General features: G+C 38.7%; 1 pseudogene; it reads right to left on the reverse strand.

Moving 5' to 3' along the window:
* LOC147629831 (fatty acyl-CoA reductase 2, chloroplastic-like) overlaps positions 1-14,931 on the reverse strand; it is a 37,009-nt pseudogene extending 22,078 nt beyond the window's left edge.
* Between the last annotated feature and the right edge of the window lie 2,596 nt (positions 14,932-17,527).

Raw genomic sequence — 17,527 nt, forward strand, 5'->3', positions numbered from 1 at the left:
AGTCATATGTGAAGTGGCAAGGGCAATGCTCAATGAAAAGAGCATGCCAGATTACTATTGGGCAGAAGCATGTGCTACTGCAGTGTATCTTCTGAACAAAACACCTACAACAGCCATTCATGGAAGCACGCCAGAGATGCGGCTCACAGGTTACAGGCCAGACATTGGACATCTTAAAGTTTTTGGATGCATAGCTTATGTACATGTGCGTGATGAAAGAAGAAGGAAGTTGGATCCTAAAGCAGAGAAATGTGTATTTGTTGGTATATGCACAGGATCGAAAGGCATACAAATGTTATAACCCTCAAACTAGACAAGTGGTCATCTCACAAGATGTGGTGTTTGATGAGCTTGCTAGTTGGTACAAAGCAAAAGATGAAGGTGTCATTGAGTCACTTGAGGCTGATGTACATGTGAACTTGCCAATGTGAACTTGCCACCACAAGCAAGTTCTAGTTCTACTACTATGTCTGGGCCAGCAGCAGAAGCTGAGAGTAGCAGTGTACGTCCATGGTCAGGACTTTTGAGGCATGAGAGTGTGAGCACTGGGAGTAGTGCTATGGATAAAGGCAAAAAGAAAGTCGAAGGAATTGGAATCACAGGTTATGAGTCATCTAGTTCTGAGAGTTTGGATGAGGAGCTTGGCATACCTGTTTTACGCACACCTGGTGCGAGGCAGGACAGATATGTGCCACCACATGCTAGAGTTACAGGTGTTCAGAGTGACCCGCAGGCATTGCGGAGATCCCAGAGAGTCAGATATCCTGTTGACAGATTGACATATAGAGATTTTGCTATGCACTATGCATATATGACATCTATGGTGAAGCATGTGGAACCTACATGCTATACAGAGGCTATTGGAGAGCATGTATGGGAAAAAGCAATGGATGTAGAGATGGACGCATTGGTCCATAATGATACATGGGACTTGGTTGCATTACCAAAGGACAAGAATGTTATTGGATGTAAATGGGTCTACAAAGTGAAGTGCAAATCTGATGGTTCTATTGAGAGACATAAAGCAAGATTGGTAGCAAAGGGTTATGCACAGACCCAAGGATTGGATTATGATGAGACGTTTAGTCCAGTGGCTAAGATGGGCACAGTGAGAGCAGTCATTGCTATGGCTGCAGCTAATGGTTGGGAAATGCATCAGATGGATGTCAAGAATGCATTTTTGAATGGAGATCTACAAGAGGAAGTGTACATGGCACAGCCAGAAGGGTATGTACACCCTAGATATCCCAATCACGTATGCAGGTTGAAAAAGGCATTGTATGGTCTAAAGCAAGCACCTCGTGCTTGGAGTGATAAGATGAGCAGATATCTTATCTCACTTGGTTTTCAGATTTCTACAGCAGATTCTTCACTCTATGTGAAGAAGACACAGCATGGGATTGTTTTACTAGTCATCTATGTGGATGACTTGATTATCACAGGTGATCATGGTGCAGATGTGATGCATGTCAAGAAAGCTTTGAGTGGGCAATTTGACATGAAAGATCTTGGTGAGTTGAGATACTTCCTTGGAATTGAAGTGGTGAAAGATCATGCAGGTACTTGGTTAGTACAGCGCCAATATGCATTGGATATGTTGGTAAAGTATGGCATGACAGGGTGTAAGCCTATGAGTACACCATTGGAGCAAAATGTGAAGTTGCGGGCTGATTATGGCGAGGAATTGGATGATCCTTCTATGTACAGGAAGATGGTTGGTAGTCTCATATATATGACTATCACACGCCCGGATTTGAGTTATGCTGTGGGGCTAGTGAGCCAGTTTATGCAGAGCCCCAGGAAATCACATTTGGATGCAGTGAGACGCATCATGAGATATGTGAAGACCACAGCACATTATGGTCTATTTTATGAGAGTGGTAAAAGCTTGGACATACATGGCTACACAGATGCTGATTGGGCAGGTAGCGCATATGACAGGAGGTCTACTAGTGGATATGCTTTTACACTTGGTAGTGCTGTGGTGAGTTGGAGTAGCAAGAAGCAACCTACAGTTGCTTTATCCAGTACAGAGGCTGAGTACAGGGGTGCAGCCATTGCTACTTGTGAGGCTATATGGTTAAAGAGTCTCTTGACAGATTTATGTGAGCCTATTGGTGGCAAAGTTGTCATTCATTGTGACAACATGAGCAGTATACAGTTGGCAAAGAATCCAGTGTTTCATGCGAGGACCAAACACATAAAGGTCCATTATCACTTTGTTAGAGAGAAGGTGTGGATGGTACAGTTGATCTTCAGTATGTGAAGACTGATGAGCAGGTGGCTGATATCTTTACGAAGCCACTTAGCAGGGAGAAGTTTGAGTACTTCCGGACTATGTTGGGAGTACATGGGATGAGCTTGAGGGGGAGTGTTGAGAGCCTTGATATCCCAAGCTCATCTACATCTTCATCGGCAGTACATCATGAGCTTGAGAGGGGCTGTTGAGATTCAAGCTCGATGTCAGTGTGAGCCAGCTATGCTATGTGCTGGCAGATTAGGTAAGAACATGTGTGAGACATAAATGACCGCGTGTCCAGCTGGTCATAGTGTGTGGACATTAGCTAGGGTTAGTAGAGTGTGGACACAACTCATTGTGTGTTGTGTGGATTATGGATTAGGGCATTATGCTTTGTGTGAGAGTGGACATGGCTTCTCTCTATGGTTAGGGTTTGCAATATAAATTAGGGTTTGCTCCTGTGTGTGTGTGTCTCCTCCCCCTCTACCGTTCTTTCAACAACATCCAAGTAAGCTTCTGGTAAAATCCTCTGCATTGGTTCAAATGGTGTTATTTGCATTAACACCTTGAACATCAGTTTTTGCTTTAGTAGTGGATTGCTAGCTCTTATGAATCCTTCATACTCTGCACCAGACAAGGACTCCATAATAGTATCATCAATAAAATATTCAATGGTGTCTTATGGGAGAGTATGATGTACCTCATGAGTTTGCCGTGGGGGAGGCGGGTCAGGTGAGTGCTGGTACCTCCTCGGGGGGGGAGGGGGGGGGGCGAGAGTGTTTGTGGGAAATTCTATATGTTGAGAAGGGAGAGTAGAAAAAATGCAGTTTGCCTAAGACTTGTTAGGCAGATCATTAGGATACAGATTAAGTAATTTACTGGCTAGATTAGAATATGCAAGGTTCTCTTCCTGACCATGGCCTGATCTTGGGGGTGGGTGGCTAGGTTTGTGGAGTTTCATAAAATCTTGGATCTTAGTGATATCCTCAGGACTTATGTTAGGATATTCAATATGTGTTTTTATCAAAAGTGTAAAGGACATTTGTTAACATTGCCTCTAGATGCGTGTAGGTGTTATGATAGAGTTTTAGAATACCAAAAGGGTGATATAAGGAAGATTCACATAAGTTTAAGTGCTAGTGAGTATTGTATACTTCTAGCCACCCATGGCTGTAGTCCTCTTTGTTTGCATAAAGAAAAAGATAAGCCACAAATCCAAAGTAGTACTCAAGAACTTTGCACTTTTTCTTGTGAAAGAGGGCACTGTTCAAGACATATCTTTATCCTCTTATCTTTTGAATGGGCATCCCACCTGCTTGACATGCTCTTCTTTTCAAATGAGGATAGGGCGAAGCTAGACATACGAACATATTGTGATGATCCCTCATTTATAATTTCTATACTAACAAATTTACTATATGCCTCCCACTCTTTCTCTAACATGGAGCTTGCCATTTCCTTAACAATTTGTTCTAGATTAAAGGGCACATTAAATATAAGCTCAACATCTGGAAGACGCTCATCATGCCCAGCTCTCCTTAATAAATCAAATAGGATCTCATTGGCACTAGGCTCATCTTTTACCTCTTCAAGTGCCTCTACATCTTCCAAAGGATCATAGGAGTGAACCACTTGAACTACTGCATGTTGGCCCGACACGATGACAAATAACTAGTAAGAAGCGGAATTGTCTATCGCACGGTGTTTTGCAGACACGAGGAAAGCGAATCACGGCGCGAGGACGAAGAAACAACTATAAAACAAACCCTCTTATCGCACGGTGAACAGAACTATAAAGCACGTATGGAAGGGAAAAAGGACAGAAAAACAAAAATTTTAAACAAGGCACGAATATATATAGATCTTATTAGGGCTGACGTCATACATGTACGACGGAAGTGAAGGGCTGACATCAACAAATTGCATCGTTGTGCCACGTGTAGGGCTGACATCATCACAAGAGTGCCATGTGTAGGGCTGACATCATCACTTGAGTGACACATGTAGGATGGCTGACATCATCATCACCAGAGTGACACGTTGTAGGGCTTGCATCAAACTTGTAATGATGACATCACATTCTATAAAATGGGTAAAATATTTAATTTTTTTATCGGCATGAAATTTTTGTTGGGTACCATTCCGTAATCTCCATCTACGGCGCGAATACTACCATCCGTCAAGCACTCAGCACGCTTTTCTCACCGTGGACAGCGTCCTTCCTCGACGACACGAATAGCTTTGTCCGGTAGGTTCCAATCATGCTTTTTGCACTGTGGACAGTGTCCTCCCTCGAAAGCAACTAGTTTTGCTCTGAACTCCTTCTCGCCCTCCTCCCATGGCACGAGTAGACACATTTGGTAGGCTCCAGAACCTTCTATCGCACCGTGGACGGCTAGCCTCTCGCCCTCAACACCTTCTCGCCCTCATCCCATGGTGCGAGTAGACACATCCAGCACGATCTGATCTCTCCTATCGCACCGTGGCTTCCTCACAGTATGGCTTGTACAAAGCAGACTGTGAGGATGGTTTACCCATATCCCTCCCTTCCTAAAGATTCAGTGCCAGAGCAAGAGCTAGAGAAGGATCCATAGGTAACCGCTTCAAAGCAACCATTAGAGAAGAAACAAGTAAAGGGCAGAACCAATTTATCCAAGGCAAGAACTGTCCTCCACAAAAAAAAGAAATTGTTTGCTGAGATTAGGCAAGCACAAGATGCTACACATCTGCTCATCCCTAAGGCACCATTCCTTAGAGTTGTAAGAACAATTAGTGACATTATCAAAGGGTAAAGACATTATAGATGGCAGAGCAGTGCAATGGCATGTCTTCAAGAAGCTTGTGAAGACTTTCTTATAGACGTCATGAATGATAGCTTCATATGTGCTGCCCATGCAAGAAGAGTCACTTTGATGGACAGAGACATGACACTTGTTAGCAGGGTGAGGTATAGGCTTGATAAATTTATTCATCCCTTACCAAAGGAATAGGAGAGCCTTTGAGATCCTTGCAATTCCCCCAGCATTGAAAAGGAAATCAAAGGCAGATGATATTAAAGTTGAAGAAGTTACTTCCCCTCCCAAGAAGAAAAAGAAAAGAAAGTTGGTTAAGAAATCTAAGCTAGATGATAAGAGTTCTGAGGAGGAGGAGGAGGATAAGGAGGTGAAGGAAAAGGAGGAGGAGGTGATTGAAAAGGTCTCACATGTGTGTGAAAGCTTAGAGACCCTTGTGCAGTTGGAGAAGGCCAATACTCAGAGGGCAGCTTGTAAGATCCCTGTTCCCACCGAGCAACGGATTCAGGATACTGGCAGTGGAAGTAGCACTTCTCGCACGGGACAGGGGTCCCACATTTGAGGCCTCACCCACGGATATCCGGATAAGAGACTAATCCGTCAGTTGTTTCAAAACCGAACCCAGAAAAACTTCCTTTACTGGAAAGCACGGGTGATTCCACCAGGAAAACTTTTTACTCTAACGTAGTCAAGATCATTTTTTCTGATCAAGCTGATCCAATTACATCTTCAAGATACTTGATCAGATCAAGGAAGAAACTTGCACTTGGATCATTGGGATCAACGCTTTTTTCCCATTCAAGAGGCACAGCCGTTGATTCCTATCCATAGAACAATTACTGTCCGAGATCTACTTTATCTATCATAATAACAAAAGTTGAGTCTCGATTTACGGATCCATCAGTCCAGCCTAACCCCATCCAGTCCCATGGGTTAGCCAACCGCCCAACCACTGTAGTGATGGGATCCAGTTAAGAATTTGGTTAGGTTTTGTTCCGGGTACCAAGGAAAAGAGTTCCAAGGCCCCCTAGCCGGAAGTTCATGCAAAAATAAAACTAGTCACACCACTTACACACCCAATATGAAATTGCCTTTTCACAGATTCAACCAGTTTTAAAACAATCCTTTAATAAAACCATAGTATCACTGATCACCATCTTCCAATTTATCTGGTTGATTCTTAATTTCCCATCATTCCTTCATCAGAGTATCTATGGCATCATTGGCAACTAGAACGCTCACCACCTGTCCACTCAGGGACCGTTTCTATAGTTCCTAGCCCATAATACTCGGTAATATAATCACTTATCAAGATGGACTCTCGTTGAAGATCAGCAAGATCAACCAACAGATCCATATAAAAAGAGCCATGGACTCATCCGTTGAGGACCATTAAGGTCAGTCAACCAGATCCATGCCCGGTTTCAGAAAACAACTCTCACTCCTTATTCCAATATCTTCCTCGACGCACACGTGGGTATCCTGGGCGACCGAGAGCCCGAGCACCGTATGGTCAGCACCCTCGCAGGTGACCTAGCGCTTCACTCATAGGCCGCTTCCTAGGCCCCTCATCCACCATACCGGAAGCTCACCATTTTAATCGCACCGAGGCTGGTCAAGACCTCGGCCGACCTTGCTACGCGAGACGTCCTCCATTGACTCTCCGTCAGCAGTTGCAACTTTATCAGCCACGACCTTAATCACAAGATGGTCAAAATGCTTTCCCAGCATTCTTGACATAAAACAGTCATTTACAAACAGCATTTACAAACAGTCACAAAATACAGTTTCTATATTAACTCTCATTTTTCCACATTATTCCTCATCAATCCACATTGCTTATTCCACATTCCAGTTATATGTATACTCATCCCATCCCATCATTTTCCATCTCATCACTTCAGATTCCTTCACATCACATATCATATATTCACATCCATACATATATCCACATCCACATGCATACATCCACATCTACATGCATACATCTATACATCCATTTCCTCATTCCCATTCATATAAACCCATACGCCTTCTCATCTATTCTTTTTCATCACATCCATTCTCACCCTATCACAACCCATATTCATCTTATCTCATCACATACACTTCTTATCTCATCCCATACACATCTTATCACATCTTATCACATCTTATCACATCCTAACTTATCTCATATGCATCTTATCACATCTTATCACATCTCATACACCCCTTATCACATCCTAACTCATCTTATCACATCCTAACTCGTCTCATATACATCTTATCACATCCTAACTCATCTTATCACATCCTAACTCATCTCATATACATCTTATCCCATTACATACACTTCTTACCTCATCCCATACACATCTTAACTCATCTTTTATGCATACCTCTATGCAAGAATTTCAATTGTGATAAAAGTAACACTTTTATAATAAAATAATCATTTTTTTCTGTAATATTTTTATAATAAAATAATAATTTATTTATTTATTTCATTTTTATGCACGAAATTCAATATGATGAAAATAACATTTTTATAATAAAATAATCATTTTTTTGTAATATTTTTATAATAAAATAATAATTTATTTATTTATTTCATTTCTATGCACGAAATTCAATATGATGAAAATAACATTTTTATAATAAAATAATCAATTTTTTTTCTTTACAATTTTATAATAAAATATTTATCTTTTATGCATGCCTCTATGCACAAAATTCAATTATGCTAAAAGTAACACTTTTATAATAAAATATTCATCTTTTATGTATACCTCTTATGCATAAAATTCAATTATGGTAAAAGTAACACTTTTATAATAAAATATTCATCTTTTATGTATACCTCTATGCATAAAATTCAATTATGTTAAAAGTAACACTTTTATAATAATATATTCATCTTTTATGTATACCTCTTATGCATAAAATTCAATTATGCTAAAAGTAACACTTTCATAATAAAATATTCATCTTTTATGTATACCTCTTATGCATAAAATTCAATTATGCTAAAAGTAACACTTTTATAATAAAATGTTCATCTTTTATGCATACCTCTATGCATAAAATTCAATTATGTTAAAAGTAACACTTTTATAATAATATATTTATCTTTTATGCATAAAATAAAAATTCAATTTTTCCATGATTACTATGAAATTCTTTTAATTAATCTAGGATGATAATTCCTAGAATATGGTAGGAAATCCTCTTTTCATGTTTTGAATGAAATTATTTTATGTGTAAATTTTTATAAAATTTTGCTATAGCTCCGCTACTATAACTAATAAATCTCAATTATTTTAAAAGATAGGTTATCTTTAAGAGAATGATTAGAATGATCCCTAATTGGATCATTAACCCTTAATCAAAAATAATCATAAACTAAAAGTATAGATTAAAAAACTATTAATTTATTCTCAAGCATAGATTAATCTTGGATTAAGGAAAAGCTTTATGAAAAGCTTCATTTGGATTGAGAATGGGTCATGAGTATGACCATTTCTTAAGTAAGAGAGAGAAAAAACCATTAGAAATAAACATAAATGAAAATTTATGTAATTCTTTACTATCATTAATCAATTAACTTCAATAGCATTCAAAAACCATACCAATTAAGCTTCTCAAGCTTAAGAGGGGTTGAGAAGAGAGAAACATTGAGAAATTATAGAAAAGATCAAAATTCACCATACTTACCTTACAATTTGCTTGATTCTTTATTCACGGTAGAGGCCCCCAACCAATCAATTGGTTTAGTATATTGATGGAGCCACCAATGGGAATTGAAGAAAGAGAGAAGTGTCAAAAACTAGTGAATTATTAAAGAATTCACAGTTCTTGACTTAGGTGGAGTAGAGTAACAATGTGTAAACACTATATATTTTCAACAAGGGGGAGGCTTCTATTTATAGGAAAAATTGAGCTCCTAACCAAACAAATTGATTCTAGAATTTTCCAAGTCAGTTTGGTCACTTTTTGACCATTTTTAGGTCAGTTAAGTTAACTTTTTGGAACTAGACTTGAATGAGGAGAGAGGATAGATGAAATATCTCAATTTTTATGAGTTTAAAACTCATTCAAGCATGTGAAATATGCACCTCCTTTAAAGAACTCCCCTTCCTTACATATGTGTCAAAATGGAATCATTATATCCAAAATATCTCATATTTTTAATATTGCTCATAGTTTTTTACTAATAAACCTTGTACTTTTTCAACTCTTTATCTTATGTGAGCATTTAGTCATTTTTGGAAACTCAATTTATCTCATTTTTTTGATATTATTCATAGTTTTTTACTAATAAACCTTGTACATATTCAACTCTTCATCTTATGTGAGCATTTACTCATTTTTGGATACTCAATTTATCTCATTTTTTTGATATTACTCATAGTTTTTTACTAATAAACCTTGTACATATTCAACTCTTCATCTTATGTGAGCATTTACTCATTTTTGGATATCTTCTTTTACAAATTGGATTTATCTCCTCCCTACACATGGATTGATGCTATTGGCCCATAGGAACCTTAATTGGACCATAATCCAAAAATTTCTGAAAATCTAGACCCTTAGGCTAAGGTCCTTTATACCCATTTCTAATTAATTCCAATTGCACATTGGAAAATTCTTTTTAAATTTTTGTTTTAGGGAAACTTATTTTAATAAGATGAGATAATTTTCTATCCAAAAATATTAAAAATCTGAATATTCTCTCTCTAGAATATTTTCTCTCTCTAGGTTAAAACAGTTAGAAACAAGGTCTTTATATTTCTGAAGAGGGATTGATTACAGGGGAATATGCTGGACATTTTGAGAGGCTGGGGAGGAATCTTACATTCTACCCCACTTAAAAAACGTGAGATGTCCTCATCTCGCAAACTGGGATAATTTCGCAAGATGCACGAATTATGAGACTTAAAGAAAAATTTAAATCAGGATTAACCACCAAGAAAAGTCTCAAAGAGAGTAAGATTCAAGATAAGAACAAGATTTAAACTTTATTCATTCTCGGAACTTATACAGTAAAGATAGAAGAACTCTTTACACTTCCATAAGCCCGTCCATCATATGATCACAAAAGCAGCACTCACAAGCTGCGCACGTATAAGGTAACTCATCTATGGGAATAATTCTGTTGGTTATTGCCGCACCTATCTCAGTGGTATGAGGTGATCTAACAAAAGGACCTCTAAGAGGCAAGCCAAAAACGGGATAAAGGCATATCTTCTGATAAGGAAGAAAACACGCCAGTAAGAAGACCCGCTCAGAAAACCCAAGATGCCTTGATCTCATGACGCAGTAGTATTGAGGACCCAAACCCAAAGCTTCAATAACCATGGCCAAGCGGACATTGTTACGAAAATGCTGCTGACCCCAGGGTGTTACCCTAGTTATGTCTTGATAGGTCCGCCATTTGGTCTGAGCTACAGAAGTTCCCAAGTGAGGGAAGAGTGAGCGCTCATACTGTTCTATAAAATCTTTCTTCACAGACTCGCTTGCGTCTTGAAGGTGAGAAATCATCATGGATAAAACTAATTCTTGTTGCCAAGCCATGAAGGAGATTAAGAAGAAGGGAGATCGATGGAAGTAAGATTACTATGAGCGACAGGTAAAAGTTACGACTTATATAAAGGAAGGAGCTAGCGTAACTTAGAAGCCAATGGTAGCTTGCCACTGAAGTTTTACCATCTTTTCATGATTTGGGTTTGGCACATTTTTCTATAGAAGGCATTAAGAACTTTGAGATGAGGAGATAAAAGAAGCTTGTAGGCTAAGTCACCTACTTTCATTGAATTCAGATATAAGGCTCACAATATCTGGGGAATAACTTCTTATACTCCCCAAGAGATAAAGAACTTCTTTTGGACCGTACTCGAATGAAAACCAAAACCTTGGTATCCAAAACACCGATTTTCACTTCTGAACTCATTGTTCTGAATCCTTAAAACAGGCGTGACTCTTGAGAAGTATTCTAGGGAAAGGGTCTTCCTTTTTTAAACAGAATCTTTCTTTTATTTTAGAGAGGGAATAATTATAAGATCAAAAAGGGAGATTCTTACTCCTGTATACCTCGAAGGCTGGGGAGGAATCTTACATTCTACCCCACTTAAAAAAGTGCGAGATGTCCTCATCTCGCAAGGTAGAGGACAACTCTTTTTCTTAAGATCCAATTTTATTCTGGGGTTCCTTATATTCTGGTCAACCCAACAGAATAGGGGGATAATTATCCCTTATATAGAACTCATCATTAAATAACAATTCATTCAGATCATATCATTCATATCTTTAACATGATAATGGTCCATTAGATCGAAAAATTTCCTTCTGATGAACATTCCTCCATGGGAATTTCAGTCAAGTAAGTTCTCAATTTGTCATCCCTTAACTTGATCTACCGGTCAAGTGTAACAGTAACAGTTTGACATCACAATCCACTAATCTCATAGTGATTTTCTGAAATCATTATCATCATTCTAGTTATGAATATCATCACAGGGACTCGTCCCATTCCTCCTCATTGTGGTTTCATTATATTTCAACTAAATTTTAGAAATTATCATTTTTCAATCAGAATCCAAATCAATTCATCAATTCTCAAACAGAATTAAAAACCATATCAACCACATTCGAAATCATCATCTGGATAGCATTAACGCTTATAATTTCAAGTCTTAGATTTACTCGTATATACTATCAGTAATAAAGAGCTGCAGTTATACTCTCGGTATATACGGTAGTCACGGCCCTTGGAATTATAAGGTAAATACCATCATGTCTAGGCCTCAAGCAAGTCAGGGATTCTATATAATTGTGGTATTTCCATCTGAAGACCCAATTACCAAATTACAAATTTCAATTTGAATATCAAATTGTATGAATTATATTACACAATTACAACCTTTTTGTGCTTCTTGATAAATTTTTGACATATTTGGTTTCTCAGTTGATCTTTATTAGCCAAATGCTCTGATACCAATTGTAAGATCCCTGTTCCCACCGAGCAACGGATTCAGGATACTGGCAGCGGAAGTAGCACTTCTCGCGCGAGATAGGGGTCCCACATTCGGGGCCTCACCCACGGATATTCGGATAAGAGACTAATCCGTCGGTTGTTTCAAAACCGAACCCAGAAAAACTTCCTTTACCGGAAAGCACGGGTGATTCCACCAGGAAAACTTTTTACTCTAATGTAGTCAAGATCATTTATGATCAAGCTGATCCAATTGCATCTTCAAGATACTTGATCAGATCAAGGAAGAAACTTGCACTTGGATCATTGGGATCAACGCTTTTTTCCCCATTCAAGAGGCACAGCCGTTGATTCCTATCCATAGAACAATTACTGTCCGGGATTTACTTTATCTATCATAATAACAAAAGTTGAGTCTCGATTTACGGATCCATCAATCCAGCCTAACCCCATCCAGTCCCATGGGTTAGCCAACTGCCCAACCACTATAGTGATGGGATCCAGTTAAGAATTTGGTTAGGTTTTGTCCCGGGTACCAAGGAAAAGAGTTTCAAGGCCCCCTAGCCGGAAGTTCATGCAAAAATAAAACTAGTCACACCACTTACACACCCAATATGAAATTGCCTTTTCACAGATTCAACCAGTTTTAAAACAATCCTTTAATAAAACCATAGTATCACTGATCACCATCTTCCAATTTATCTGGTTGATTCTTAATTTCCCATCATTCCTTCATCAAAGTATCTATGGCATCATTGGCAACTAGAACGCTCACCACCTGTCCACTCAGGGGCCGTTTCTATAGTTCCTAGCCCATAATACTCGGTAATATAATCACTTATCAAGATGGACTCTCGTTGAAGATCAGCAAGATCAACCAACAGATCCATATAAAAAGAGCCATGGACTCATCCCCGTTGAGGACCAGCAAGGTCAGTCAACCAGATCCATGCCCGGTTTCAGAAAACAACTCTTACTTCTTATTCCAATATCTTCCTCGACGCACGCGTGGGTATCCTGGGTGACTGTTGCATGACAAATGAAGATTAATACAAGGATGCAACAAAAAAGATACTTAGGGCTCTTGTAAAGAGTTTCACTTTGTAGATGAATGTGGGAGAGGGCTTGACAATAATCCCACATGGGAACTTTTGGGAGTTCTAGAATTTTTGTATAAAAGGTGGCCCATTTGAGAGCTAGACACTTTTTGGTCATTTGGTTGAGAGGCTCATAGAGAGAGCTTACTCCATATCTCCTTCTCAAGTGCTCTCCCAAGGCTCTCCATCTCCATTCTTGTTTCAATCATGTACTTTCTATTCTTTACATTTTCAATGATATGAGGTTTTGGTCTACACTCTTGCTAATCTAGATTTCTTAATGATGTTTTGATTTGTGAGTTGTAGAGTGCTTGTAATGAAGCTTGTGCTTGAAATAATGTGTAGTTGAGGCTTGTGTGATAGCTCTTTGCATATTAGGTTCCTTGCATAAGTTGCATTTATGTGCTTAAGTGTAGCCTAATCTTGATGCTTTGATTATGTAAGATTGATTGCTTGAGTGTTGAGAAGGATTGAGTAGGACTAGAGGTCATTAGTGTGTGGTTAACTCTTCTTCTCCCATTCGGGATAGCCTCTATGCGCTAACCGGGTTGCATTCACGGATTGACAAGTGTGTGGGTTGGAGTGTAGCCTCCGCTATGCTATGATGTCCCAAACAATGGCGCCGCTGCCGGGGAACGCACACCTAAGTTAGTGAAGGGTGTTAACCATTACTTCTTACTAAGTGCTCCATTGATTGCAAAATCGTGGATTAGGGTAGATTAGAGTAGAGTTTGCAAGGGCATTGAGTGTGTGATCTCAAGGGCGCCTTGTGTGTTTTCGGTTTTTTGATTAGAAGAAAAAAAAAACAAAATTAATTAAAACCTCATTGCGGTCGAGAAATCCCGCCACTAAACAGATTTAAGTACTTTCTGTTTTTGTATTTTTGACGGGGTTGGCGAGGGATAGATAGGAAGTGTTGGAGGCGTCCTTTCTTTTAATTGTTTTGTTGTGTTGTTATTTGGGGAGCCAACGCATCAAGCGCAGCAAAGGTAAATATATATATACATGCACATGTAAGGCGGCCAATAAGCTCAATATGAGCTGTCCGTGCTCGAGGAAAAATAAAGAATATTTATCTATTGGAGCATGACTAACCGATTTGCTTGAAAGAAACGGGCAACTAAGGGTAGCCTTAAGAAAAAAGCTTATAAATCTATATATATATATATATATATATATATATAGATTTATAAATATATATTTGAGGGCTGCATCAAACGTTAGCGCACAGGGCGGCTGAAAAGCGGCGTGCAGCAGACGTTTTTTTTTTAAATAAAAAAAAACAAAATTGTTTTTTTTAAAACGTTGGTGTAGGCGGCCGGCGGCGATGGCGTAGGCGGGAAGAAGCGTTGAAGCAGCAGGCGCAGCAGGCTGAAAGGAGAGCAGAGGCGATTTTAAAATAAAAGTATATATATATATATATATATATATATTCTTTTATACGTTGACGTCCGAGTGCAGTGGGAAGCCGGCTGCTGCAGTTGACGTGGAAGGCATCTGCATCGAAGCGAAGTAAGGCTGCGGCAGTTGAGGCGAACGCGTCTGCAGTAGGCGAAGCTGACGGTGGCTGGCGACCGGCAGCAGCAGCAGCAGAGGCGTGGGCGAAGCTGGTGTAGGCGGGTAGGAGAGCAGAAGAGAAGCGGCGAGCAGCTTGGGCGTAGCCTGCAGCCGACAGCAGAGGCCGGGCGTAGAGCAGAGCAGAGGACTGCAGGCGGTGGAGCAAAGAAGGCGAGCTGTATCTGAAGAAGCATTGAAGACGCCGGCAAGCGGTGCGGCGACAAATCCGGGAGGGAGCGGGCGAGCGGCGGATAAGGTTAGTGGATTTTCCATTTTTTTTATTTTTTATTTTTATTAATTTTTCATGTTTTTTTGTATTTTTAAATAAAAAACAAAAAAAATAATATTTTTTTATTTATTAAAAAAAAGAAAAAAAGAGATTAAAAAAGAAAAAAGAAGAAAAAAAAGAAGAAGAAGAAAAAAAAAGAACAATTAAATATTAAAAAATAGAAAAAAATAAAAAAATAAAATAAAATTTTTGTAAATGATGCATAATTAGTAAATTCATATTTTTTATATTAGGCACGAAATTTATTAGTTCAAAAAACCAAAAAAAATAAAATAAAAAAAAACAAAACAAAAAATAAAAAGAGAAAAAAAAATTGAGTATTTTTTAGGAGTCTACTTTTTTGCATAATTTGTAATTCTTCATTCTTTAATTTTTTGCATAATTAGTTTAACCTGCATTTTTTAAATTTTTGTAACTTTGTGCATAATTAGTATTTTTTTAGTGTGATTCATAATTTTGTGTATATTATTTTAAAAAAAAAGTAAAAATCATTAAATCATTAAAAAAAACATTTAAAAAATAAATAATAAAAAAAATAGGGTAGATAGTACACTACACATATTCTTTTTAGTTGCCTTTAGTGGTTAGGTAGGGTGAAAAATATATATATATATATACATATATATATATATATATATTTATCTATTAAAAAAACAAAACAAAAACAAAACAAAAACACATTAAAAAACCAAAAAAATTTGACCTTATGCACTTGCGGTCGGGACGTCTTGTAGATTCTGCCATAGGGCCTAGGGCACCTTCTAAAGTACCTACGCAAGAAAGTGGGACCCAATCGGTAGGCAATTTGGCAGATATTGCTGAAACCCTTTCTGAATCCCAATCCGATACCCTTTCCTCTAGAACAACTAGTTCATTGTCCATGGACAATCTAGGGCCGACAAATAGTCATCCCGTAGCCTCAAATAGGACACCCTCAAGATCCTTTAATCCATTTGAAGCCGACACCATGGGGTTAACACTCAATGTGAGACTCCAATATGTCTACACAAATGCTCAAGGAGCTGAGATCTTTAGGGATCCACAACAACGGTATCTTGTTAAGATCGCCGACATATTCTCAGAACTTGATAGAGCACCTCTAGTCAATGACCAGGGTAACATGTGCATGGGTGGAGATGGTGTTCGCTACGAAGTCACCTACCATCCAGAAAAGGTAGACAAATTAGGGGAGCTCTCTAAAACCGAGTTCTTAGACTTATCAGAACTTTCCAGAGCAAGGGAGTCTAGAGATGACTGGCTCATTGAGCCGGACATGCCTGGACCATCCAATGCCCAGTCCTCAAAGCCATCCATAGATGATTTACTTCTTGTAGATCTAAATTTGGATAGGGATGCTTCCACAACAGCACTACATGTAGAAGAAGTCTCAGTGGAGAATTTAACACTCAAATCTGCTAATGATGCTGATCAAAAGGGTGGTGTTTCTACCTTACACAAAGCACTTTCAAAATCTACTCTTGAAGCTCCAAAACAAATGATGTGGATAATTGATGCATACTCAAGTGAGGGCCATGGCTGGCATGTTCCAACTACTCTAGTTGCTGCTCAAAGAAGGCCGGGTAAGAAGGAATTATCAATGTGGCTACCCAAAGATGCGTACAAACTTGTACCATCTAGTCCAGTTGCCAAACCTCCTAAAAAGCACATCATTTCCAAGCCTAAACCTCGGATTGTTAATCGATGGGTCCCAAAACATGTGCTTAAAGCACAAGGCTATTATGAGGGAGCAACAGCAATTTGGCTTCCAAAATGCCATGCTTTGCTAGGGGTAACAGAGTCTTTCAGAAAGATTCCAAATACCACCCTTGATTTTCCATATCAGTGGGTGCAAAAGAAGTCAACACAATATCTTCAAGAAAGGAAAGGTGGCTGTGATAGCACCTACAAATCTACTTGTGTTGATCTTCCTAAAACATGTAATGAGTCACCAGTTGTCCCAAATTCTCCTTGTTACACAATTCCACCATCAACTGGTGTACCTAAGACACCTCCAACTCCAAAGGAGTCTCATTTGAGCATAGATTCTAGCATTTCAAAGCCTAAATCCTCTTATCTTGCTCAAATTCCAAGACAATTGATAAAATTTCCACTCAAGAAGGACATACCTAACACCAAAGATAAGGCATTAACACTACAATTGAAGCTCTTTGGTAGATCAATGTTTGAATAGTGTGGTTCCTTATGCCTTTAGAGAATTATGTTCTTTTTAACACGGATCCACCACCAACGCAAGGGTAAGTTCAAACGACTCCACAATAAGATCGACAAGCCAGGGCACTTTTATCCCACTGGGTTTTTCCCCTCGGCTGTATTCGGTGTTTGGCACCAATGGAAAATTTTTTATTCTTTTCTTGTTTGTTAATAAAAATTTTGCAGAGATCTTCGCTAAAACAAGAGCATCAAACACGCCCCACTAGTCCACCTAACTTGCAAACAAACTAGGAAGGGGGGAGACATGCTACGCTTACAAAGATCAAGGAGGAGCAATCTGCACAAAATCAGCAATGCATCAATGCAAACGAACAACATCAACAGGGCACTACAACAGGTGTATTCAAA

This window comes from Cibotium barometz, chromosome 17 (genome assembly GCF_041138505.1).
Source record: "Cibotium barometz isolate CiBa-2024 chromosome 17, ASM4113850v1, whole genome shotgun sequence".
In the NCBI taxonomy this organism is placed as follows: Eukaryota; Viridiplantae; Streptophyta; class Polypodiopsida; order Cyatheales; family Cibotiaceae; genus Cibotium; species Cibotium barometz.